This window comes from Falco punctatus, assembly GCF_963210335.1.
Source record: "Falco punctatus genome assembly, chromosome: 3".
In the NCBI taxonomy this organism is placed as follows: domain Eukaryota; kingdom Metazoa; phylum Chordata; class Aves; order Falconiformes; family Falconidae; genus Falco; species Falco punctatus.
The window spans coordinates 78,774,767-78,801,313 of record NC_137582.1 but is presented as its reverse complement, the minus strand read 5'-3'; positions in this window follow the sequence as shown (position 1 = coordinate 78,801,313).

Sequence of the window (26,547 nt, the reverse complement as noted above, 5' to 3'; positions counted from 1 at the left end):
TACATTTAAGAAAATTAGGGTTGAGTTTAATTACTTGTGTGCACTTTGGATGAGCACATGTTCTGTTTAAGGAAGTGGCTTGCAGAGGTCCTGAGTTCCAGATGGAATGAATTCACTCACACATTGTGCATTTCAGTTTGAGATTAATTTAATTGCTGAAGATTCCTTGCATTTCTGGGAGGGGGTAGGGGGGAAATAAAGAACACAATGTTCTCATAAAGTTGCAGAAAAAGAAATAAAAATACTGTACAGAACATGCAAGAAAGAATTCCACAAGAGTGATAAATTTCTGTTTGATGCAAAATCCTGGAGAAGAAAAAAAACAACCATACATCCAACAGGTACACAGTTTTCTTCCCTTTTCCTGTTCCCATAAGAAAACCAAATGGGTTTTACAAAATAACCTGGGAAAACATGGTAATTGCTAGTTTTACATATTCACATTTTTTTTTTCCTTAAACAAATCTACTCTCTTCTCCCAGAGGAAGGAGCACAACGCTAAATAGGTATGTTCACCTGCCCAATCTCAGTTCAGACAGCAAGTGCCCAGTTAAATGTCATACTTGCTGCTAGCTGATGAAATCCAGAGTCTTCACATTGAATGCATACTATAAATTCCCGCAATCCCTTCAAATGCAATATTATGATGACTATTTATGATCTGTTAGTACTGAAAGAGAATAATGATTAGCTGCACCTTATTTAGTAATACTCATGCCCTAGCTTCCTCAGGGTGTTTTTTCTAGGACACACTGTTTGTAAAAATTAATATTTTCCTGAAATTACATTATTTCCTCTGAAATGTTAATGTAGATTAAGGATCAATATTCAGAGGCCTCCTAAGAACAAGGGTATTAGACTGCCAGCTGACTCGCTGCAGTGGTTTGCAAAACCAGTCATATTTGCAGTTGTTGGACCTGCCAGTTATTACTTAAAGGCCCACAAGAGTGAAAAGACAAGTTGCACCAACATGCACCCTCTTCCCTTTAAAGGAAGCTGCAAATATGAAAACAACGTATCTCAGTATCTATTTATTGCAGGGTCAACGTTAAAAGTGACTGTCATTTGGACTTCAAAGTTAGGCTGAAAAAAATACACAGGTATGAAGAACGGTTGTTGACAAATAGTTTTCCTGCTAAATTAATAAGAACAAATAATGTAACTGAATGCTGGAGAAGTCCTAATACAAGTTAGAGGAAAAACATTATTCTTTCTGCATTGAGTCAAAGCAAATTCTAACTACCACTGTAGTAAGACATAACGTAAAATAAGAGGGATGACAGGGAGGAAGGAGAGAGGAGGTAGGAGGGAACAACAAAGTAATAGCATGTCTTAATTGTGCAGTGTGGATCCTTTCTGCCTTTTGGGAAGTGAGGCATTACACATTTTGTTTCTCAAGCAAGTTTACCAAGTATAAAACAATTTCTGTACAGCTCTCATTGTTTCCATATGAGAAACAAACAGTAGAAAAACAGTGAAATGAAGTCAACTCTGCTAGTGATTTTTATCTAGCACATGGTATTTTTGTGGCTTAAACTGATCACAGTAATGAAAAATCACAGAGGATATTGTGTTTATTTTAAATACACTGTTACATCAACAGCCCAGTTTAGGGGGAGAGGGGAGGGGAGGAGGAGGGTGGGAGAGACATTAACAGAAAATAAAAGGGAGAAAAAGAAAAGCTAAGGAGGACGTTTTAAAACTTCCATTGTCATCAAAGCAATAATGCTTCTATTTTCTACCTCCATACTGGTGATAAGTTGTATTGTTCTAAGTCTTCACAATACCACATTAAACATTAGCTTCACAGTCCTAATAAACCACCTTTTAGACATTCCTTTCCCAGCTTAGTGACCCCAAAGGTAATGTAACTCTACTTTAATACCATTTGGGAACATAAGTAGCACCACTGAAATGGAAATGAAAATTCTCATCTTGACTCTGATCTCCCGCACTTCTCACTAGTGGGGAAGGTGGCCATGTAGGAAACACTCTGTCTGTTAAGAACAGGCATAGGCATGACCACAGAGGTACGAGTATGTGAGGATAAATCTTATGGGGAGAGCTGTTATTGCTGATACTGCAGTAACAGTACATAATAAAATAAGATGATAGTCTTTCAAATAAGGGGGAACAAATTTCAAACACCTTTATTCCCAAAGTCATCTGGTTTCATTAAATCTTTGGCATTTGCTGTTGCAAGGAACAGAAATTATCAACAGGCCTAACACTGCACTTATTTGCTTGCATAAATTTGTGGACCTTTTGTGATAAGAACTGGTTTCCAAGCAAACCTGACAAGACACAGCCTACTTCATTTCAGTTCTTGATAATAGCCCAGACAGCATTTTCTACATCATTTCATCAGGAGCCTGATAAAAGAACATGAGATATTAGACTGGCTGCAGAAGTACTACAGATTATCTGAGGAAAGATATTCTACCTGCAACTGTAATACTGCAGCTGCCTGCTTTCTCTTACCTGCCAGTCCATCTCTCCTTCTGTGAGTGTGACAACACAGGAGCAGCTCATGCAGCCTTAACTCTTTCAAAAGGTCATATTCCCCAGCTCTCACTCTCCCAAATCCGCAGCACCTGCTTGTTGTAAAACCACTGCACCTTCCATCCAGAGGAGTCCAAATCAGTCTTTCACCCACTCAGCCCTTTCCCTGTTTATCTGAGCTCTGGTCACACTTTCTGTAAATTGAACTATGCAGTCATTCAAGGTCTTTAACATTTTCATAATCAGAGTTTTGGGGAAGTTTACCCCAGCCTGAAAAGGCAATGGATCAGCTCATTGGCCTATCTGATTTTCTTACATGTCATTGTTTTAAAGAGCAGCATTTGGATTGGAGTTACAAAAGATACTTAAACATGTGCTAACCTAAAAAAGATTAGTCATTTGCCTTCAAACCAAATGCAATTTGAGGGTTTTTTTCAAAGTATTTTTTTTTCTTCTTTCTAATCTCTTATATTTCACAGAAAGCTGTTTTAACTCCTCCATTTCAGTGCAACAACTTGATTCCAAAACACAGAGTTATTTTCTCAGGAGGAATGTAAATATTTTTCATTAAATTGCTTAGTAAAATTGCAAGGAAGGAAAATGTGGAGACATGAAAATAAAGACATTAGTACACCAAGACACTCTGAATTATCACCAATCATCTTACAAATTTTTTTGCACATAATGTTCAAAAAGTTTGAAACCATCAGTTTCTTAATTCCCTACTAAAACATCTATAATTTCAGGCATAGAAAGTGAAATGTATGTCCCCCTTATATGTTGCTGAGTTGAATAGCGCACCAAATTGGATGAATGAACAACTGCAGGGAAGCATGCTGAATCTCTTCAAGGGCATTTATTCTGGGCTAAACCAGCACATTACTTTTAAACCACAAAACGTCTCAGAATTGACCCTACCTGCACAACCTGTGGTCAAACTGACCAGACTGTGCTTTTCCAAGTCTATTCCAGCCCTCAATTTCCGTACAGCATCTCTACACTTATAGTAACTATGATGTAAATCAGTAAGCTATAGGGGACTTACCAACTGTGGTCCTTTTGTGGTCAGCCTGTTTAATGATGACACCTTATCTGTTCTATCTTCTATTGCCTGTTTCTTTTTGTAAAGGAGATGTTAGTACTTATTGAACTTCATCTCACTTTAAATGAATTATTACAGATTTTTTGAGAACTGCAAAACTATCTAGCAAATTCCTGTAATGATGACATGCAACTAACTCTTCCTTGGGCCTGTAAAGTCCTCTCTTTATATCTTAAAGATATATCTTTTATATCTTAAAACTGGACTTTATATCTTAGAATACGTTACTGCGACTCAACTGAAAAGTACATTGAAGTAATATATTCAGCACATAGATAGCATTTCATTACATTGAGCAATACTAAAAGGTTTTAAAAGCTATTTCATAGCAGCAAAAGAGTCTTAATAGGACCCAATGAAAAGCTTATTTCAAAGATAGATTTTTGAAAGGTCTCTGTGCCAAATTCTCTATGCTGTTTGAGGCGTGATCCTCTAGCACTTTCTGAATAAAAATAATTATAACATATAAGTCTAATTCACAGTTTATTAATTCAGTTCTTCCATAAACATATTACATATTCCACATCCTTGCAAAATCTTACCTTTAAAGGAGATTAGATATATTTAAGACACATTTATTGATACCAAAATTACAGATTAAAATTTTTATTTGTCCCTGGAGGTAAACTGTGTAGATGCCCATGAAGTCAGACTGAAATGTATTTAGGGTCTTGAATGTACAGGGAAAAAAAAAAATAAACCAAAATCTTAGATTCAGTTGAGGTCAGGTTTTTTAATTCATTGTATCAGTGATAGTCAAAATGACAGTGACAGGCTATACTGGGAATTATTTAAAAAGGAACAAAACAGAAACAATATAATTCTGATGGGTAAATACAAGGTAAGCCTCCATCACTTATTCACTATGCAGTTCTCAGCACTCCTGCTAATTAGAAAACCAAGTCAAGAAAGAGAAATAGAGGATATTTAGATATATGAAACAACATCCATTAATATGCATTAGAATGAGATTTTTAGCTTGGAAAATAAAAAATAAAAAAAAGACAAATATGATAGAGGTCTACAAAATCTTGAACTTATGCAGGAGATAAAGAGGAAACAACTATCACACAGAGATATAACATTTGCCCTTCCTTCCAGCACAATTACTTGTGACAAGCCAGTAAAATTATCAGGTGAAAGATTTAAATCAAAGCAAAAGAGAAGTACTTTTAATAACACACTAATGGTAGAACTCACTGCATATAAAAATGTTAGAAGCCAAAAGTGTAAATGGATTAAAGGGGATTAGACAATTGGATGGAAAACAGATCTATTCATGACTATTTAACTTTCTAGTCTGCATGTGATCCTTGGTTCAGGAAGTCCCTAAATTGCTGACTGCCAAAAGCTGGGAATATATAACCACAGAAAGGGTTACTCTACACATGCCTGGTGTCTTCTACTCTTCCCCAAAGCAACTGCTACTAGTGTCTACCAAAGAAGGGTTGCTGAGGTAGCTGAACTTTTGGTCTCATCCAGTGTGGCAGGTCTCGTGTGTCTCAGTCTCATAGCTCTAAACGGTGACGTGAATTAATTCTACTCATTAACCCACTGTTGAACTTAAATAAGGTCTTGCATTCCCACCTACTAAAAATCCCAGTTCTCACAGCACTTAAACCTAGTGTTCAAGCTTTGACTTTTCAGGAATACCAGGCCAATGCTCAAAGTCGGTGTCCATATGGATGTACAAGTTGCCAAAATTTAAATCCTGAATTATGAAAATCAATTAGGATAAACCCAAGTAAACAAACAAAAAGCTGGTGTCACTTGATTCTTCACAAGCAAGAGTTCTTGGTGTAAATGGCCCTTCAGCACCCACCTTGAGGTCTGAGCCCAGCTGTGCAAGGAAACTGTTTGCAGATAGCACAAAATTGTCTTAGTTGAATCCAAGTTCTGCAACCTTTGGTTTTTTTGGCTTCCAATGAGGACATTATATGTTAATATATCTGCTATGTACACTTCATAACATCTACTTTTAAGAGATTATTCTATAATGTGCTGTTTAAACAAACAAACAAAAAAAAGGCAAGCAGATTTTTCCTATTAAAATACATTTGCTAGCCCATCTTGTCAAATATAATGTGTGTTCACCCATAAGGTGAGCTACAGATTTGAGGCATTTGATCTCAACTTGAAGGTACGGCTCTGTAGTCTCGGCTATAGTCATTTACTTTTTGCTATATTGGTTTAAATTGAGCTATAATCTTCTGAGGAAAGTCTAACTTGTATAAGCCAATTTTAAAGTCTTATAAATTTCCACTTCTAGTTTAAAACTGATTTATTTAAACTTTTGTGTTGATCAGTAATATTCAGACAAAATATTTCCCCATCAAAGTATATTTATATATATATATATATATATATAAGTATACATATAAAAATCAATATTAAAATTACTTTCTAATTTATGATGGTTGTCTGATATACTGCATGGGTGTCAACATTATCAATGCTCTCTCAACATTAACTGCCAACAGGCAGGTGGGCTAAGAGGCATTCTGGACACCTACAGTTGGCAGTTTTCAAGGCGGAAACTTTGCAGCTTGCAGGGGGACTCCTTAACACCTAACCAACAGGGCTAGGGTGGATGAAGTTTCCATGAGTGTCAAAGCTCCCTTTACAGGCCAAGTCGTAAGCAGCAGCAAAGCCAGGGATCTTTCTTGCATCATTATTTTCCAGTTTTCCCTCTGTCTTTGACATTTTTTTTTCCCAGATATAGTTCTGACTCTTCAGTTTTACTTTCAGGTATCTTCACTGCGCATTTGTCTTGACCATTAACAAACAAACTGAACTTCATTGCTTTGTTGTGAGTGATTGTCTTACACTTTCTGTCTAATTTTTAATTTTCTGCAAGAGTTTTCCCTCAAAGCAATGGTGAAGCTTGCTGACTCTATCTAAAGCACTATGCAGCTGTGCTCTGGCAGGGAAGAAATGCTGTTGATATGTGTTGGGGGTTGAGATGCTGGAACTCATGCAGGTAGTTGGCAAAGACCAGCATTTCTGAAGGATACTGTTTAATGAGGGCAATGATGTGTTCCTTACACTAGGCTTCAGAGACCTTCCCTATGCATTTGTGAACAGTAGGCTCTGAAAACAAAAGACACAAATTCAGCATCAACTTCAAGCTCCTGCAGCTGGAGACAAGTGAATACCAATTAGCTCAGTTGGTTAGAGTATGGTGCTTAGTTGCCAGCTGAGGTTAAACCGTGACAGTACATATGGAGACTGACAAGTGCTAAGATGTATCAAAATAACAGCTTTTATGAATATACTAGTAAAGTAATTACATTTTGTTTTCAAGAACGTTTGTGCTGATGAACATCATTCTATATATTGGATAACTAAATTTGTTGACTTGTTTAAATATGCATTTATGGCACCTGTTTTTCAGTGTTTCTTGGCTGTTACTTCTTTTTTTCCTTACAGGGAAGTACAAGGGGCTGATAACTTGCAAATGCACTGAAGTTTAGAATTAAGTTGTTAAAAATGAATACATGACATGGTTGCATAAAAAATACTAGGAGAAGCAGTTGGTCTTAGTCACACAACAGAGGCAATCAGTTCCCAAGCTGCTGAAATAAATGAAAATTTCAGCTAGCTGTCAGGCTATTAAACCGATTCTGACAGAATCAGGGATCAAGATGGCCACATAAGAAGGAGAAGGCCAAGTGTTTGCCTGCTCCCACATGTCTTTAAACTTTATCTGCAGTTTGAGTCAAGCTAAGAGTCAGATAGCATTTGCCTGGCCTTTGTAGACTGACAGCAAGAAGAGGTAAAAACTGCTTGGTGTGGTGTAACCACAGAGTGTTGCTAAATGTAACACACAAAAAAATAGCTATTTCTGCACTTCCTAATGGGGGAGACTGAAGATGATACTGCAGGAGATCACAGTCTAAGGGTGTAATGGGAAATAAGAAAGAGGGCTTTGTAAAATCTTAAGGATTTGTCATTCTTGTATTCAGCCCCATTGCTAAATATCATTATTTGTCAAGTTGACCTTTGAGGTGGAAGCATTCAAGTTATCAGCACATATGTTTGGGCTATCAGAATTAGAGCATTTACTGGACAGAGTTCTTTAATATTTAGATATGTCTTAAGCAAAAGACTCTGGGAAAGACAGTAGCAGAAAGTTACTGAATCCATTATGTTTAATTTGCCTTAGAAAGATTAGCAACAAGAAGACTTGGTGTCCTGATATCTGTAGAATGGTACCTTTTTTTAAAGAAACTTGAACTTGAAAAAACCACACAATCCCTTTGTTAGCATTTGTTCAATCTCAAGCAAAATACATCCAGTATTCAAATTCCCATTTGATTATATTACAGCTGTAAAAATCCTCTTTTTCTCAATGTTTTCTATTTTGTCCATAGCTCCCAGTCTAGGGACATTGCATTGCACAGTATGTCATGACTATTATCCACCAATTCAAACCCAGACATTTTTTTCCTTACCTCTTCTGTGTCAGAGGACTTTTGAAAAGCACTGTAAATTAATGGTTCTATACTAGTAAGAGGGAGAATGTGGCAGACGTCAGCAGCTTAGGGAGCCAGCCTCTGTCTTCTTTTAAAGCATGTTGCTACTTTATACAGTTATGAACATGTATATTAGAATGGAAGTACAACATGATAAAATAGTTTTCTAAATCTGTAGAAAGCACTGATATGACTAAGGAAGGGATGTGCAGTTCATTGTCATTTCAGTGCTTGCTGAGTCTGGAAGTTAATGTCAAAATAGAAAATGTTAGCATAGTTTTCTAAGCAGAAAGAGATACAGTAATCAGTTAATATCACAAGATTATGATATATTGGGTTTAGTTGTATGATAAATCCATAGATTTTACAGATCTTTAAACTCCGAAGAGTAAAAAAAAAAAAAAAAAAAAAAAAAAAAAAAAAAAAAAAATTGAGTCTGTGATAAGCGGAACTTGCCTGGTAAATTTTGTTTCTATATTGCTTTAAAGTATCATAGATATTTAAAATATTTGGAGCTGTTTGCATAAGACATCAATCCAACATAGGATAGAAATTGAATAGGACATCCACTAAGTAATTTAACAGTTCAGAAATTTACTTCTTCACAGTTTTTACAATAGGATCTGTTGATTTTGAGGTCATTAGATCAATGGTGCTCTGCAAAAAGGAGGGAAACCAACAGCTTTTGTGAGAAGTAATGTGAAAATCTCTGCATTTTAGTGTCCAAGCCACCAGTGCTGTGGCACTGAGAGCACCAGTGACAGTAATACTAACAAACAGCTGTAGTTGCACCAAGAATCTCAGCAATCTCCCCTTAGCTTCAGAATCTCTGTCTGAACATCCTGACATTAAATAATTCTTCAGTGACGTGAATAAAGTGAAATGGAAAGTGCTTAAGTGGACGATGAAATGCCTCCAGGAAAATAGAAAGCACACTCCGTATTAACTCACTTATTGCTGGGTTTGAAAATCTTCACCTTTACCTCAGAGTAAAAGGAAACAAAGTATTTTATTTTTCCAAACAAGCTTCATTGCATTCTGCTTTTGCAACACTGTGCCCAAAAGCAGCTCAGCAAATGCAAACAATGTTTCCAAGTGAATTTTGGCTTCTCCAAGCTAGTCTAGCCCTGCTCTTAGATATCCCAAACCTACCAGAGCGGCTTATAGTCTAGCAGGGAACAAACTTACATAAATATGGTGGGGAAGGGGAAAAAAAAAAAAGGATAATAAGTTTATTAATAAGTTTATTTACTTTGTCAAATAAATATTTTTGAATCACTGAGCATCCAATGTCACCCCTATACCAGATATTTGGACTTCGACCACCTGATCTACTAATTCTTGACAATGACTCACAGAGGAGCTGCAAGCGTCAATTGCCTCATTGATTAGCAGTTGCTCAAACACAATGATCATATTTAGCCAAGCAGGACCTAATTATGAAGGCCCTCCTCAGGAATAAGTCTTGCTGACAAAATAGGCAACTATTCCCCAAATAAACATTAAAGAATTTTGTTTTGAGGCTATATCTACCACAGCATATTTATAAGTACTATATGCTATTCAGTACATATGTAGTTTTCTGACAAGCCACTTTCTGATTTGTGGAAACTTGAGAGAGCATTGATAATGCCAGTGGATGTTTGTATGTTTGTATCAGTCAATCTGAAGAAGCAAGCAGGGAATGTCTAGCTCTTATTTTTCTTGCTCTTAAAGATCTTAATGCTAATGTTGGATAACTTCCACAGTCTCTTTGGATTTTACAGAAAGAGTTAATGTGGTTGTTTGCAGTGAAAATTTTTCACGTTCAACTAATGCTCCTTATCTACTCACCAGACAAGAATTTAAGGGATGTTCACATGACTAAATTACATCAGGACATGAAGAACACAGATAAGGGCAGGCAAAAGCCAAGCTAACACACAGATCCATCATTTATATAGAGTACACAAGCTGCATGTGTACTCTAGTCGCTGGCAAGAAAGGGGTTGCTGCATGCCTGGAAGTCCAGGTGGATGAAGGACAGTGGATCTTGCTTACAGTTGTTTATTGCCTCTTTAAGGCTGTGCATCACTTCAGGAGCTCTGGGCCTGGTTTCTGAGTCTCTTAGTGGGCAGGAATCTCAATGAAAGACAACCTTCTTGTTAAATTCTTCTGTTCTTTACTTTCTTACCTTCCTTGAACTCTTTTTGACCAGGATGTTTGGAAGCCTGACTTCTGCCTGCTGCCAGTAAACACTATGGGACTGAACTAAATAGAGGGATAATTTTTCTGTCTCCCTTTATTCTCTCCCTGAACACATTGTGTTGGGAACAGTGTCCGAGAACAAATAGAGGAATATCTCCATAACCAAAGATAGACTCTAAATCACTAAGTGTTTCTGACAATTGTACATCCTTCCAGTATAAAGGGGAACATTTGATGACATATTCTGCTTTCTGTGCCATACACATGTGTCCTGTGAACAGCGTGGAATTGGTACTTGGAGATCAGATTGTGCTGGCTTTAAGTTTAGAAGTAAATGCCTAGTTTCAGGAATGCAGTTAAAATCTCTTTGGACCCAAATATGTGCTCAAATGCTTTGTTGACTCAGGGTCATAATGAAATAAAGACAGTTTATTCCCTTTTTACCTGTTCTGTCACAGAAGTCTGAAAATGTATTCTAGGAGAAAAAACAGTTCAATGGAAAACTAATTAATGTTTATAATTGCTAACATTTCTTTCAGGTTTCTGAACAACAAAATCCTGTGATTTGTGAACACTTGTAAGCAAATCAAGATATTTCCCCTCTGAAACACAAAGTACAGAATAACTTTTAATTTTTTAATATTTTGGAAAGTGATATAAATTTTTTTCATCTTTGATTTCTTTCACTTCTACCATAGTACATAGGGAATGATGTTCAACTACCAGTCAGATTGACCGTTGAAAAGCTTGTTGAATGGGAAATAGGTTTGCTGTTTATTTTATCTGCTTTTTGAGTGAAAAATACTCAGTTATATATGTGGGAAGGAATATGTTTTGTCTGTGTAGTTTTAGTTTCCCTAACGAGTTTCAAAGACTGAGTCAATTTGGTGCAGTACCAACCCAAATGCTCAAACTCTAAGGGATTTTGTTGGCAGTTTCCCTTTTTTTCTGCTCTAACATGGGGAGTAAATTACCAAATTTGTCTGCAGTTCTTAAGATCTGGCACTGAAACTCAGTTTTTTGAGATTAAAAAATTAGGATTAAGGTTTTTAACAAGACCTCTTTAAGAGTGTACTGCAAAAGTATACTCCAAGACTCATTCGGGGAAAGACTGCAACGGCTGAGGGGACAACACCTGATCCTGACCCATGTTCCTGGCTTGACCTCCTATGTGCTTCATTGTCCCCAACCTGCTTTGTGGTCTGGGTTCTGGGCTCACCCCACTGCCCTTCCTCTGTGTCCATCCTTGGTGTTTGAAAGAAGCCATCCATCACAGTTACATCAGGCCATTGCTTTCTGGAAGACCTTGCTGCAAAGGAGGCTGTGGTCATTTTGGTGTCTGTAAAGCACTGTGCAAAATGTGCCATTAAGGCTGAGAAAATCCCTTTCTTTTTTCTGTCCACACCTTCTCTGCAGCTGCATTACTAAGGCATTTGCCTATTTCTAACCTCTTTTCTCCCCATGCTGCTGGCTTTCAACAAGTCAAAGAAACAGTATTAGTAGTATCATGTCATTGGTTTGGCTGAGGACAGACCCTGTGCTCTTACCTTTCTGTCTCCCTCACCTGATTTTTATGCCTTTTACTGCCCATGCTCCTTAGCCCCACAGGTAAATGGACAGCAGCATATGGAGGAAAGACACCTATTTAAGCTCCTTTTGAAAAAACTAGGAAAGCAAAGTGTTTATAACTTTCTTCACTAGGCTGAGTTCAGATACTTGCTGTAAAATGGATAGCTGGTGTCAGAGCTAAAAATAAGTGCACTTTTTTAAATGGGCACGTCCCATCTTGACATTATTAATTTCTATGGTGTATTACATTTTGTCTGAGAGATAACCACCATTATTAAGACACAATAGCACTAAGGTGGTGTCATTTTGTACTTTTTTTTTTTTTCTTTTCTCTTGGATCTCCCTGCCATCATACAAAGGTTTCATTAGTCTTTAATGCAACAAGTATGTATGTATACACATTTGTGTATATTGTCAAATAATATCCATAGTAAAAAAACCAAACAAACAACAACAACAACAAAAACAAAAAAAACAAAACAACAAAAACACCAGCTTCACAATATTGGCTAGCTCCACACTCCATAATAAAACGTAATTAATGTGGTTTCATAGTCTTAATGGAGGTAAGTGAGAGGTGAGCTCAGGTACGGGGACAGGTGGGAGTGTTAAACTGAACTGAACAGTGCTCCCAGCTGAAAGGAAATGTGAGGGGAGAGGACAGGAGAATAAAAAATGGAAGGTGTTCTGGCTCTCTTTCTCTACTGCCATTTTTACTAAGAAAGATAAGGAAAGTTTGAAGAAGAGGATTAAAACAAGTAAGCCAGTCCTGAAAGATACTCCGCATCTTAACTTCTGCTGAAATCAGTATGAATTGTGTATTACCTCACTTTAACATAGCTAGGATGTATCTCCTCCATGTTGGAGTAGGGGGAAGCTTCTCCCATTGCAGTTAATTTCTGGATCTGTTCCTGGGATGATGGGAGCCCAGTTTGGCCACCATGACCTATTCCAACAGAAGCCATGCAGGGCAGGAGGGAGGGTAGTGCTAGTGGCAGGATCTATCCCAGAAGTTACAATTGTGTCACACTCTTTGCTAGTATTTTGCTTTATTTGCCTGAAAAATATTTTATTTGTCTGAATTGCTATAAATGTAATATAATCATCCAGTCTTTATGAAAAAGATAGTTTTTCAACATATTTCTGTTCTATTTTAGTACTTCTATTATTTATTTATATTTTTTGTATGGTATATTAGCACTATTAAGTCATTCACTAAGTGATCTAAATAAAATTTGTCATAAGTGATTCTTTCTCCTTCTTTGTATTTCTTTGCTCAAGATACATTTTTTTTTTTTTTTTTTCATATAGAGATGCATATAGGTATAACCTCCAAAACACAAAAAATAGTTGTTAAAAGTTTAGGAAAAAAACCAAACCAAACCAAACCAAACCAAACCAAAACAGTGTGCTTTTGATTAGCACCTCAAAATTGTTGATGGCTATCTGTTCTTGTAATTGGTCAGGCCACCATATTCAAAGTAACCCCTAAAGGACTTACCTCTTTCAATAAGCTCCTCTTCATTCTTGTGAGCTGTGTCCTTCTTGGACTCAGTATTGACTTAATATTCAGCTTAATGGTCTTCATCCAGGAACCAATCGTGCCTAAGCAATCAGTCATTTTGACAGTAATACACAGAAGAGGTCATCACTACACTGTTCACACCAGAATCCATACAATATCACCGGTTTCTTCAATTGAAAAAGACGTTGGCAAGGCTAGTATGAGGACAGGTACTTTTGAGAGTTCTTAAGTGAAGGTTCTGGGGACAAAGATATAACTTCCCATCATTACTTGTGAATGTATTTCTGTGTGGATAAATTAAACTGCCTAGTGTCCATGTCTGGAAGTTCAACACATCTCCCCAGTGGTAACACAGTGTCACTGAGATGATAATGTTGAACGCTGTAAAAAAATACAAGAATTAAGCAAAAAAAAGCTAACCCTCCATCCACTGGAAGTAGGTGACCATCCTTCAGTGCTTGTAAGCCTGTTACCACAGTACAGCCTGGCAAGCTTGTGACAAAGTTTGGATACTTACCTAAATACTCTGTCACCAAACCCCTTTCGTGTTCCAAATAATATGTAATCTTTTGCTTCTTGCTCATTTCACAGTGGATTTGCACAGCTGGAAAAAAGGCATATTATGACATTAAATCTGCTGTTCTGCCCTACCCTTAGCCCTGCTCTTCACTGTAGCCATTAGACTGGAACTCGCTGCTCACACTTGTCTACTATGTAACTAAGCATCCCAGTTTTACACAAAACCAAAATCATTCCAGCACCCAAAGACTGAATAGCATGTGGGCTTGGAGCTGTTCCAGGAGTCATCTTCATGATTTATTATACTACAGTGCCTTCTTACTGCTGCAGCTCAGAAATTAAATGAGTGAAACAGCTGGAGCAGTGACAAGTAGAAAAAAAAACTTACCGCACCATTCCTGCCCCTTTTAGAGCAAGGGCTAGGTAAGTAAAGGATATGTAAGCAAGCATACCTGCACTGCTATGGGAGCATGAATAAGTGCAGAATGCCAGGAGCTGACCGTTGGCAGGATAAGCTCGATTCTTTTTCTCCTAGGAAATTTTTATATTCCCTCTTATTCTTTTCCAAAACTTTTTTTGTCCTGAATGCTAAAATCAAATTTGGCTGTAAAATCAATTTAACTGAAACTGTATATTCATACCTTTACAGCATTCTGTTGAGTAATGCAGCAATTGTGATAGAACTTAAAGAAATTTGGAGATGAGTTTCCTGTCATATAAAGCCAGATAATTTTTGTGAAAATGCTGCTATTGGAAGGACTCACAACTTCCCTCTTTGCTTATATTTCTATGGAAAACACACTGAAAGGAATGAAGAGAAAGAAGGAAAAAGGAAAGAGGAAAGATGAAGGGGGGAAAGAGGGTAGGAGAAGGGATAAAGAAAAATGGAAAATGAAAAGGGATAAAGAAAAGATATTACATGACTCAGCTCTGAAAGTTTTAAGGATATCTTTGGTTGTATTTAGGAAAAACCTGAAGATACTACTTCTGGCTGTAAAAGTCTGTAAACTGCAGATCAGGAACTGGAAAGACAGAATGGTAGAAGCTCACAATGCGAGGTACAAGGTGAACTATGAGTATCCCCCAGTATCATACAGCTATTCTTATATTTAGGCACATATGTGTAAATTGAGATTTTCCCTTTAATATATATTTATTTAAATTTAATGGATACATATAATTGCAGTCTGCCAGTTTCCTAACAATGACACCTGCTGCCTGTTACATCTCTTTTCCATCAATGAGTAAATTTTTTAGAACTTGCAGATTAATATAGCATTTAACATGAAGAAAAAAAAATCACAATTTGGCTTTAAAGGGGCACGAGATCTTAATGTCTGATTCCAAAATGTCTAAACCTGTATAAACTTAATTTACAATGTAATAAAAGATACATAAATTTAAGTGTACACTTAAGTTTTTTCAAAGTGCATAGGAATAAGATTCCATTCTGTAAAATATTTTACTGGTATTTCTGGATTATAGTAGTGGTAGTGACATGGAAAACAATAGGCAGTCACTTGATGCAAGAAAGATATAAAAATCTGACCCATTCAATTTTACATCAACTCAACTGCTAGACAACATTGCTTTTTTGTTCCTTAAACTCTAAAGAGGCAGCTTTCTTGACTGTGATGATCCTGCTTATCTTCACATTCTGTTTATACAGATTAATCTCAAAGCTATGCTGAAAATTTCTTCAAGTTTGGTATTCACTACTTTATGCTGACTTGCAAGATATCTTCTCAGATTGTCCATGTCTGCTGAAGACTGTCTCAACCTAAAACAGAGAATATTACCAAATTTGTCTGGTCAGGGAAGATCTCTAGCAGATGATGTGTGAGGTTGTCACCCAACTTTAACATGGTACTTAGATCTTTTTATTTAAAATATGCATTATTATTACCCTCATTCTGCGTTGTTTTTTTTTTGTTGGTTTTTTTTTTTTTTCTGCAGGAGATAGAATGTCAAAGGCAGATATAAACCAGAAATAATTCCCTGTGGATTCAGACACATTGGAAATGAGCTGGGAAACTGCAGGAAACATATGAAAAAGAAGTAAATGACAGAAGCTTCTTAACCACCCACTGTAACATCCTTGTTTGTTGTTACAAGGCAGAAGCACATGCTTGGTTTAACTCATGTAAGAGCAGTCTGCATAGGGAGTAGGAGTAGGCTGGTCTAACAGCAAAAGACACCTTGATTTCATAAAGGGATACAAACATGGTTTGGTGAACTGAACACACTGACCAGATATATTATTACTGAAAATGTCTGTTTGTTTTGTTGTTTTGTTATATTTTTTTGTACATTGCAACCTTCTTGGTCAGGAACTTTTGACAGAAATGCAATATATGGTGGATTTTGCTTTCTGCTTTATTAATCCCAAATGCCTTTAGTATGTAAAATCTATTCTATTTTCAGCTGTTGGACAAAAATACATCATATTCAGTAAAATAAATTTGAAAGTCATTAATTTTTTCAGCTGCTGTATTGGCTGATGTCTTCTACCCCTTTGTTCCTCCAGGGGAACTGTTCTGATTTTTCAGTCCTCACCCTACATGCTAAAACCATTCCCAACAGAGCTTTTTATTTTCAAATGGAACATAATGTGGAAATCCACAGGCTAGGTCCTAAGGTCCCAGAGCTGTGCTATGATGAAACTGCACCTCAGTAAATGAAAAAGAGTTTGTTAGTCCAACTGTAATACGGGCTTGTTTATAGTGTACTGCCTCTGATTTTGGAGCCTGGAATTTAGGCATTGCTGTGACCAGTGCTGGTAAGCTAATGCCTTTCTTCGGATCAAGTCTGTATCTGCCTAGTAAATATTCTAAAGATTTGACACTCATACAATGGAGCTGAGAAGTTTGACACTGCATCACATCATGCTTTATATAGAAAGTCTGGAAACTAAAACCAGATGTCAAGGGAGCTTGACAAAATAGGAAAGCAAATTCAATGAGCTATGATTTTCAGTGGAGTCTGAGCTGTTCTTTTATTGGAATAAGATGTGGGTCACAAAGATTTTGCAAAGTATGTTTAATTCATGCTAAAGGCATTGCTAAACTTATCAATAAATAAGGGATATGACACCTTTACTACCTGGGTGTCCTTAGGAAGTCTCGGAGAAATTAACTCTACTCTCTTGCAAGTAATTTGACACAGTTCTAGTTTGCACACATCATAAAGAAAAAGCAAAGATACTAGCTATGACACCTGATATGCTATATCGTGTAAGACTTACCTTAGCAAATTATTCAAGGGATATTAACTTTAAACACCTTTTCTGCTGAATGTCCAAAAAATTTGATGTCATCAAGGTGATTAATTCACGCTCAACAGTAGCCATAGATGAATTCAAAGGCACTTCAGTCAATTCAGATAAAACGAGCTGAAAGCCAGAAAAAATACTGTTAGTAATACTGAATTACCGTCTTAGAATCAGCAACAAAACATAGCATAGAATATACATGTACTGTTTTTCACATTGTCATTACATAGCTTATGAGTGGCTTGAATTTAGAAAACTTTTGAAGATGGTTCTGGAGCCCATCTTTTAAAAATAAACCATATCAGCTGCTATTTGTTCAGCTTCTAATACATTTCAATAATGTTTTAATAGGACCCATGGCTGTATCACAGTACAGAGCACTGGAAAAGATGATTAATAATAAAGTTTTCTGAGTTGCCATTGGCTACTGTTTTCACTTTGGTTGACACTTTAGATTTTTAAAAGGTCATTTTTGTTCATAAGTATAAGATAATTTTTGGTTACTATGTTGTCACCATTTGATGTTGATTTCAGCATTTTCTGACCCGCTCTATCCCTCTCAGTGTCTCAGGTCTGTCACTGAAATCACTAAGCACTACTCTACCCCTAGGAGAGAAGATAATTCTAGGGACTAGATCCATTAAGAAGGTCTACAAGCAACCTGTACTCACAAACTGTCAGGGATAGATTCAAACAACAAAACACCGAACAGATACACTGGACAAGGCTGAGAATGTCAAGTAAAGGCTTCCGAGTGAATAGCCACAGCAGTGACAGTCCGTGCTCCTTACCCAGCACATGAGTCTATAGTATGTGTCAGTTCTGTCACCCATACTGAAAAGCTGAAGCTTTGTCAACAAGGTTCCTCTGCTTCACTCACACAAGCATAGGATGCCTCTGGTCAGAAACACTACACTTTGCACCCAGCTTCCTGATGATAAAGTCTGGAAATTTATGTCCTCTGGCTCTTGTTCTTGAGTTACTTTTGAAGGGAAAACAAATTGCATCTTTAAGATTTAGAATATTTGGTTGTTACAAGAGACAAACAGATGAAAACAAAAGTTGAAAAACTGAATTTTTTGACATTGTATGGCAAAATTTAAAACAGGCGGCAATATTTCAGCATGCACCAACAATCAATCAGCAGTTGTTTCACGAGGGAGTAGGCTGCATTGGCAACAGTAGCTTTTTTTCTGTTTACATTCAAGTTGTGTAGAGAAAGCTTACCACAACAGGACTGTAGTCCATAATTATGGACAGTAAACAAAGGATTTGTTTTAACTAACCTTACTTATTTTAATGTCAGGTATCCAGATACAGGTTCCAAGGCAGAGGATGAGATGTTCCATCATAAAATAAGTTTTCTCTGCTGCCATAACTATCAGAGTAATGTAATAATAAGGTAATTATCATTGCAGTAATTGTTGCTACTGCTATTAATAGCAATACAAGCACAGTATCAAGGATCAGGATACGTACTAATTGGATGGAATACAGCCAACAGCTTTACATTGCTAGGAAATTAAAGACAGAAAGAATCTAAAAATCTATTTAAGTCAGCCACTGTTTCTTCCCAATTACAATTTCTACCTGGATTAAACTTTATCCATTCACTCTCCTCTTCTAGATATCTTCATGTGTAGAGATACTGCAGCTTCACAACACCTCCAGCAGGAAGAGAACATGGCCTTCCAAGCTCCAACACCTTTCCTACCTTCTACCAGCTATCACTCAAGTATTCTGTTATTACTGGGAAAGCTGAAGCTTTCTGAGAAGCTGCCTGCCATAATAAGTGCTTTATTTCCTTTAGTATGTGCAGTGAGTTTTTCAAGCTAATTTAAGTCCTGCTTAAGTTCATATTATCAGTCTTTCACATAAAGGGATAAGCTGGTTAGCTTTTTGTCTATAACAGCAGTTGTTTAGCTAATTCTTTATATGTGGTGTTGGACACTCCCCAGAATCTACTTTTAACATAGAACAAAAGTAAAATAACAGTCAAGACAAAAAATCCACCTTTTATTGGCTTACAAACAAGTGTTATTTCCTGTTCTGAAAGAAGCACATGTGGCAGAATGAGTTATAAATAGCCTTACTTCAAATTTTATACACTCCTGTCCAGCCAAGCCAGATAACTACAGCTGTTTTTTCCTGTGTAAATAAGTTGTTGACACAAAAATATACTTTGCATTAAGATAGGGAAACAAACAGGAAGATATACTCTTCCATTGTTTAAACTTCAATTATTTGTTTTGGTTCTCATTGTTTCACATAGCCTGTTCAAGCAGGTTTTAAAAAAGGGTTTGTTTGCCCCAGGCATTTAAAGGCAAATGAAGAAATACAACTGGAAGAAGTCTAGTGTTTGGTAGGCAGGATTCAGTTCATCATACCATGGATCTTTTTAAAATATATTGAATATATTAGTTACATGCTTGCCATTTTCCCTGCAAATACTATACCTATACCTTGAATCACCTGCCATTTTCAGCCTGTTCAGCATTCCTCTATTGCACCCTCAGAGTGCTCCCCAGACAGATGACCACCAACAGGCCAAACTCATGCTTTGACTCATGCTCCATGAAGAAGGAGTTAGGTTTCTTGCTTTAAGAAGCCTGAAAATTAAGCCCTTTCTATCACTGATCACAGAGTATGAAGGCCAGGAAAGATGGTACTTAACCCTTTCTTTTGAAGTAGCCTTAATTGTTTGTAGATTGTATAGAGAAGCTGGTCTGCTTTCATGCTTTATTAGACTGAGATTAATTTTCTAAGGCATAAAAAGCATACTAGTCATTAAACAAAAATGAAAAGGGAGCTAAGACAGAGCTACAATCTGCCCACTATACAAAAAGCATGGGAATTGGCAATTCAGTGGAAGAATCTGGTTTTCTTTAAGGCTATTAACAAAACAACAACAAAAAAATGGCTTCAGTGAGAGCAGGTTCAAGATATGTCTCACGTAAGACTCCAAGATAAAATGTGATGGAAAAAGAAGCTGGTCATTTCTCATATGAAAACACTTAGCACTCCCATGGGATGGGGAACTAATTTAGAATTACTACAAACCAGAAATGCCATATCCTTACATATTTGCTGTTATGTCACTAGGTTATACCTTTTGATCAACACACATAATTATAAGTGTTTGTTTTTTAAATAGATATGTTGTCAAATACATGTTTTTACAGTGGAAAGCACAGTACTCATTAACACAGTAAGTCAGTCAGCCGGGCAACTAGTAGTAAATTTTGCTTTTAGTAGCTATGGCCCAAATTGACAGCTTTACCCAAATACAGGTAAAAAGAATTCCATTTAATGTTTTGCATCTTTGTAGTATGTCCTCTATTGAGTACGTTACTATAATAGAAAGTTTCTTAATTTAACTTTGAAGTGCTAATAGAGTCTTTACCTTTCTGTTTTATTATAACTCATCTGCATGCAGAAGGTTTTATCTGTATCTGTTTCCTAAATCTTATACCAAAGAAATCTTACCTAAACAATGGTGATAATGAAATCATATATACACAATAAAAAATAAATCTCTTCATTTTGATTTACTTTCTTCCTGTAACTAGCTATACCTGTCTACTGGAATGACTGAGTTCTCTGGGATGGGCAGCTTCTCCCCCACCACCTCCCAGACTGTTCTGGGGCTGCTGCAGAAATACACCACCTTCTTTCCTAGTGCAGCAATCACAGCTTAAAGTATGTTTCCTGTAAGTATCCTGATTTTGGCTCAGTGTTTTTATTTCATGTTAAATCAAACTGCCTAACATGGAACTGAGACAACAAACTGGTTTTTATTCCCAGAAAAAAATGAATGGCCAAGTGTCCTATTTTTTTCCTAGGACTGGTTGAAGTTTTTTATGAGCCTTTGTTTTTTTTGAATTTGGCTTGGTATTTTGTTCCTCTGTACAAAGCTGGCTTTCTAAAAATTGCTTTTGTTGGTGTGGATCACTGTTGTCTTTCCATGGAAAATGTTGACATTATCTTGAAATCTTGAATCTGCAGATATTCTCTAGTGCTCATTTACTTACTTCATTGGAGCCACACAGACCATATTGCCATCTTTTCTCTGCACTGAATCATTATTTTTCATGACACATTGTGGCTTTTGAAATTATTACCTCCTTTCATGGAAAGTGGTGCTATGGTATAACACAGAAAATATATCCATGGAAAACCAGGCCTATAGGAAAGAATTGAACAAGAAGATACACATACTATAGCTCCCAGTGGAATACTATAATGACACATAAAAATCCAAGCACTTACAAAGCTGTCTGAAATCTTTTCACCAAAAAAAATATCCTTTTTGTTTGATTGTACCATGCAAGAAAAGTATTTTCCAACTTACTCTGTTATTTATATGATTTAATGAGCATCCAAATTCCTTGACACATTGTTGGTAAGAGACTACATTCTAACTGGTGGTAGTTACCAAGGGATATGCAAATATTATCTTTATTTTTTGCACATTGCTTATGTTATTAACACATCCAGAGTAAATGGTCAGGCAACCTATCTTTCAGTGAAAGATTACTGGGGAAAAAAAGGAGGGTTACTTAATTTTTGCTACTTACCTGTGCTTTTGCATATATGTCAGGCTCAAAGTTCTTGAGCAGTTCTTTAAGTCCATATTAAAAAAATAAAAAAAATCACCAAGAGAATACGGATATATTCAGCCTTTCAATTTTTTTTCTTATTCAGTAATATAAAAAAAGGCTAAGGAAATGAAACTTCCTGTCTCCAAAGCCAAAAATATTGTGTTAAAACCACATTAATCCAAATCCTTTGCATTTCTGCTATTTTTTAGATTAATTAAACTTATATTATTCCCATGTGATGGTTAAGAGTGGTTTGAGATTTTTTTCTTTGTATAGTACCAAAGGGGTTTTTTTTACTGAAAAATAACTATTTTACAATATGACAAAAAAAAAAAAGTATATCTTGATATATCTTGATAGACACTTTCAAGTTTACCTGTTATACAGTCTTGCAATAACAATGGAGCCAAGAGAAATTTAATGTTCAGCTAAGTCATCTGAATTAAAAAACAATGAAATAGTGGGGTTCTATCATATACTACTTACTGTTTTTCACTGTTTTATTGAACACCCACTGGAAGCATTGACACTCTGTAACAAAGACAGAAATTTTTCTAAAGGATGCAAATATATAACAGGGACCAAAAAGTTAATGTGTTCTGAGATAGTGACATTTGTGGCTAGATATTTTATGCAGCATTTAGTTTAGTGATACCATAGTTTAAATTAGGGCCTTGAGGATTACCTCCCCTTCTAACCGAAATTTGAAGCAACAACTTTGTAATGTATGTACTTCCCTATTGACATTTTAAAAGAGAAATACTACTTCCAACCCATGAATATTCCTCTATTAAAGTAGATTAAGGACTTTAAAATGTTCTCATCTGAATTCCATATTTGAAAGCAGATTGAAATGGTTAGGCTGCTCCACAGATAATAAGCAAATCAAATTCTGTGGAAGAACACAGGTGTTGTGCTGCTTCTAGCAAGTATTAGATATCTCTAATCCAGCATGCATCTTTAAAAATAGAGCCAGTAACAGCTAATACATGTTCAGAACTAGAAGTATAAATGCATTCAAATATCAGGAATAAAAGTAATTTTGAATGTATTGTTGTATTGCCTCCATCTTTTCTAAGACAGATAAAATTAATCTTATTATTTTGGTGATTTCACAGGCAATCTGGATTAATGTTAGTAATTATTGGACACTAGCATCTGGGAATTGCTGGTTTGGGAATGCAAACACTTATTTAGATAACCTATACATTTATATTTCTTATTAAGTATCTTTCAAAAAAAATCAATATGGCAATTAAGGCAGATGATAGTGTAATCTTTAGTAATTAGCAATTGATCTTCAGTTGGAAGAAAAATGCTAACAGGCTTTCTTTTTTATTACAGCTTTGGCTGGACAAACCCCGTGCCAGGAATATGAAAGCCTCAGGCAAAATTCAAGGTTTATTTTTATTACGTCCATTTGAAATAAAAGAAACAAACAATTTGTAAGTCATAAAGTATTCAGATACTAGCAAAAGACCTTCTTCACTAGCTTGGTAATTCATGCATATTGTTTTCCTTTGCTCCAATCAAAATCATTATTGCACATTTGTTTGAATTTCAATCTTTTAAAAAGTTTCTTTTTGTTTATCTGCCTTGTAATGTTGCCTGAATTCCAGGGGGAAAGGCATTCTGAATGACGCCAAAAAATGAAAATATTAAAAAAAAAACCCTAAAGTCAAAAGAGAGAACAAATGAATATTTATTTTTTATTCCAAAGCAGAAAAGTGTAAAAATTAACTCACAATTTACCAACCTAAATAGAGCTCAAGCTCTTTACTTATTATTTCTATAGGGCCTATAAACGTATAGGTGTTATTCATTGACTCTTGCAGGAAGAGACCAGAAGGGTTTGGATTATTTAAATTACTTGGAGGAAAGATGAAAAAGAACCATTCTTAACTATAAATATTTCCTGAATTGAGAACCAGGGAAGGAAATGAACTATTGAATTGTACAGTCACCAAAAGGATACATAACCATGACTAAGAGTGAGATTTAGAATAGGATTATTAACCATTAGACTATTTCCCTCTCTAGACAAATTTTCTTTCCCCTCCCTCTAAGCTAAAGGAAAAACCTTAACCCACGAAGTCAAATTCTTCCTGCCCTTAATCTGAGGTTAGCAAATTTATGAAAAACTCTGTGTGGTCCATTCAAAAAATCTCTGAGACTGAAATCAGCAAACTGAAATAAAGGAACTGATTTTGTAGCTGTTGGGGACTTCAAATACAGTGTTTGCATCAGGGCAATGTCAAAAGACAAGAACAGACGTTACCAGATTATCTTTGGCTGAGGAGTAGTTTGGGAAGTTAATGTATACTGATGTTATACCTGTAAAAAGTGGCTACCACATGCAGTTACAGGTGACTAAAGGTTACATGCAGGTGTTGAGCTGTACTGCTGCAAAGCCTCCCATAGCTTATGCCCTCTTACAAAAGAATACCTAAGCTGACAGCAAATGTATCAATAAAGAAATTTTTCATAAGCAGTGTAGAAAGATAGCACTACTTTCTGTGCTTAATGAAGAACCAGAGCTGAGAACAAATGCAACCCTTGCCTGAGTCTGTTCAGTCATCTGTGCGTTCTAAAAGAACATTTCTATTTCAGGTACAACAATTTTTGTTTGTTTGTTTTTGTTTCTTTGTTTGTTTTATTTTACCACATTTGTTTTTCCTTCCCAACAGTTTAATGTAGTACTCCTCCATGTTATTAATGAGACACCCAGGATTTAATAAAAGTCTTACAGTTTCTAAATGCTGAAGTGTTTTCATCACTTGTTTTTAAAGTTGTAACCTGTGTACCACAAATTTAATTATTTGTGATAAACAAATAGGCACTATTTGATTATCACAGAAGCTGGCCAAAGGCAGTTTCAATTTACTCCACTGTTGAGGTTTCAAGTTTTGGTTTCACTCCACTATGGATTAAAAAGAAAAAAAAAAAAAAATCAAATTAATTCTCTGTCCAGAAGGTCACCTTTGAATTTTGTGACTTTCTCTCTCTTTTTCCCTCAAGCAAAAGAAAGTAAAATCTTCAGAAATCTTTTAATTGAAAATGGAATTAAAATCACTATGAGGCCAAAAAGATTCTGGCTTCAACAATGATATAAATCATCATAAAACTGTTGTTGGCCTAGCACTAAGACGCTGTATTGCTTACATAAACTGTGATAAATCTAGTAACTCAGTGCAGATGACTTTTCCCACATACAGTAACCTTAGGCTTTTAACAAATGTGTTTTTAACTATTCTTCCAACATAGAATGCCTGTCCTTACTGTAACTTATTTTAATCAAACATTAATTTAATTATTCTAATGTATAGTTTTCATTGTACTTGGCAATAGCTGTATATTTTACTAATCTTTTTAAAATTTTAATTTTTAAGTGAAATTTTACTTAAAAACAATAATTTCACACTTTCTGTATGCTCTTCACAGCCAACACTTTGACATTAGCAGTCTTCATCAATAAAGGATTAATAACAAAAAGCAAATAAAAAAAAATTGATCTGTTTTCTAGTAGTGCAGTGGCTGGAGTTTCTGTGTCTTAGGGATGATTATAATTGTTTCTGTTCTAGTCTTCCATGACTTCCTATTTTCCACAGAATTGATATGAGGTATTGCAATAATGAACAGTTTGCCTACTAGTGTTGTCTCTTCAAATCTGTCTGCTACTGTATGCAAGTCCATACCCTTGCTGTGAGATGGTCTTTTTTTCCTGACTATCTTCTGCAAGTACCTTTTACTGTTCCCTCAGTTATCTCATCACTGGTTCAGCATAGGTTGAAGTATGTTAGCTAAAGGGAATAGTTGATCTAATAGATTGCCATACTCTATGGGAGTATGTCACCAACTCCTGTAGAGCTTACCTACTGCTGCCAAAGTACAAAATGAGCAGCAGCATCCAGCTCTATTTTATTAGACAAACAGAACACTTTCTAAGTATATTAGCTAGAAATCATGTCTTGAACATTTTCTCTTTCCACCTCAACAGTAAGTCAGAGAGAGTTTTGTTCACAGTGAAAGTAGGTACAGCAGGTATGGAAAATCCTCCTTGATCTTACACAGATCAAAAATAAAATGCTTATGCATTTATATATTTAAGTATTCACTGTTGATACTACCTCTCCAAGTGAACCATTTTCTGGGTGCAAAAATGGGAAAGACAAGTCTTCATTATGGTGATTTATTTGTGGAAAATGTGATGTGACAAGGCTTGTTTATTTTACCATATCTGTTCTACCTTACTGTACAGTCAAATATATCCTCCAGTTAGACTTGCCTTTGAAGTTGTGTGATAGACCTGAATGTCACTTCAATGGCAATGTATTTTTGCAATGCAGTTTTTTAAGTTCACCAAGAGAATGATGTTTTGTTAAAGATTATCAGAAAATTGTGTGTGCACTGCATATTTGGTGTTTTGTTGCATATCAGAGTCATATTCAAGCATCATCAGCTGACAGACTTCAGATACTACATCTGTTTTTTAAGGTAGCAAATATATATACAAATAAATTCAGGTGTGATTTAGGTCATCCCTAAATGAGTGCAGAAGTTGTATGTTAAGAACCCAACAATTAGCTCACTAATACTTTAAATTGCTGTCTCATGTCTGAGGAGTCACAATCTCATCTTTCTGGGTAAAGTAGTGAACCCCAATAGAAATTCAGATTCAGATCAATGCAATACAAATTATGTTTGAATAAAAAATATTTCTGGTAACTGGCTAGATAAGAGATTCCCCTCCTTCAGCAAATCATCCTTTTAAAAGCAAGAGACAGTTCTCTGTCTAT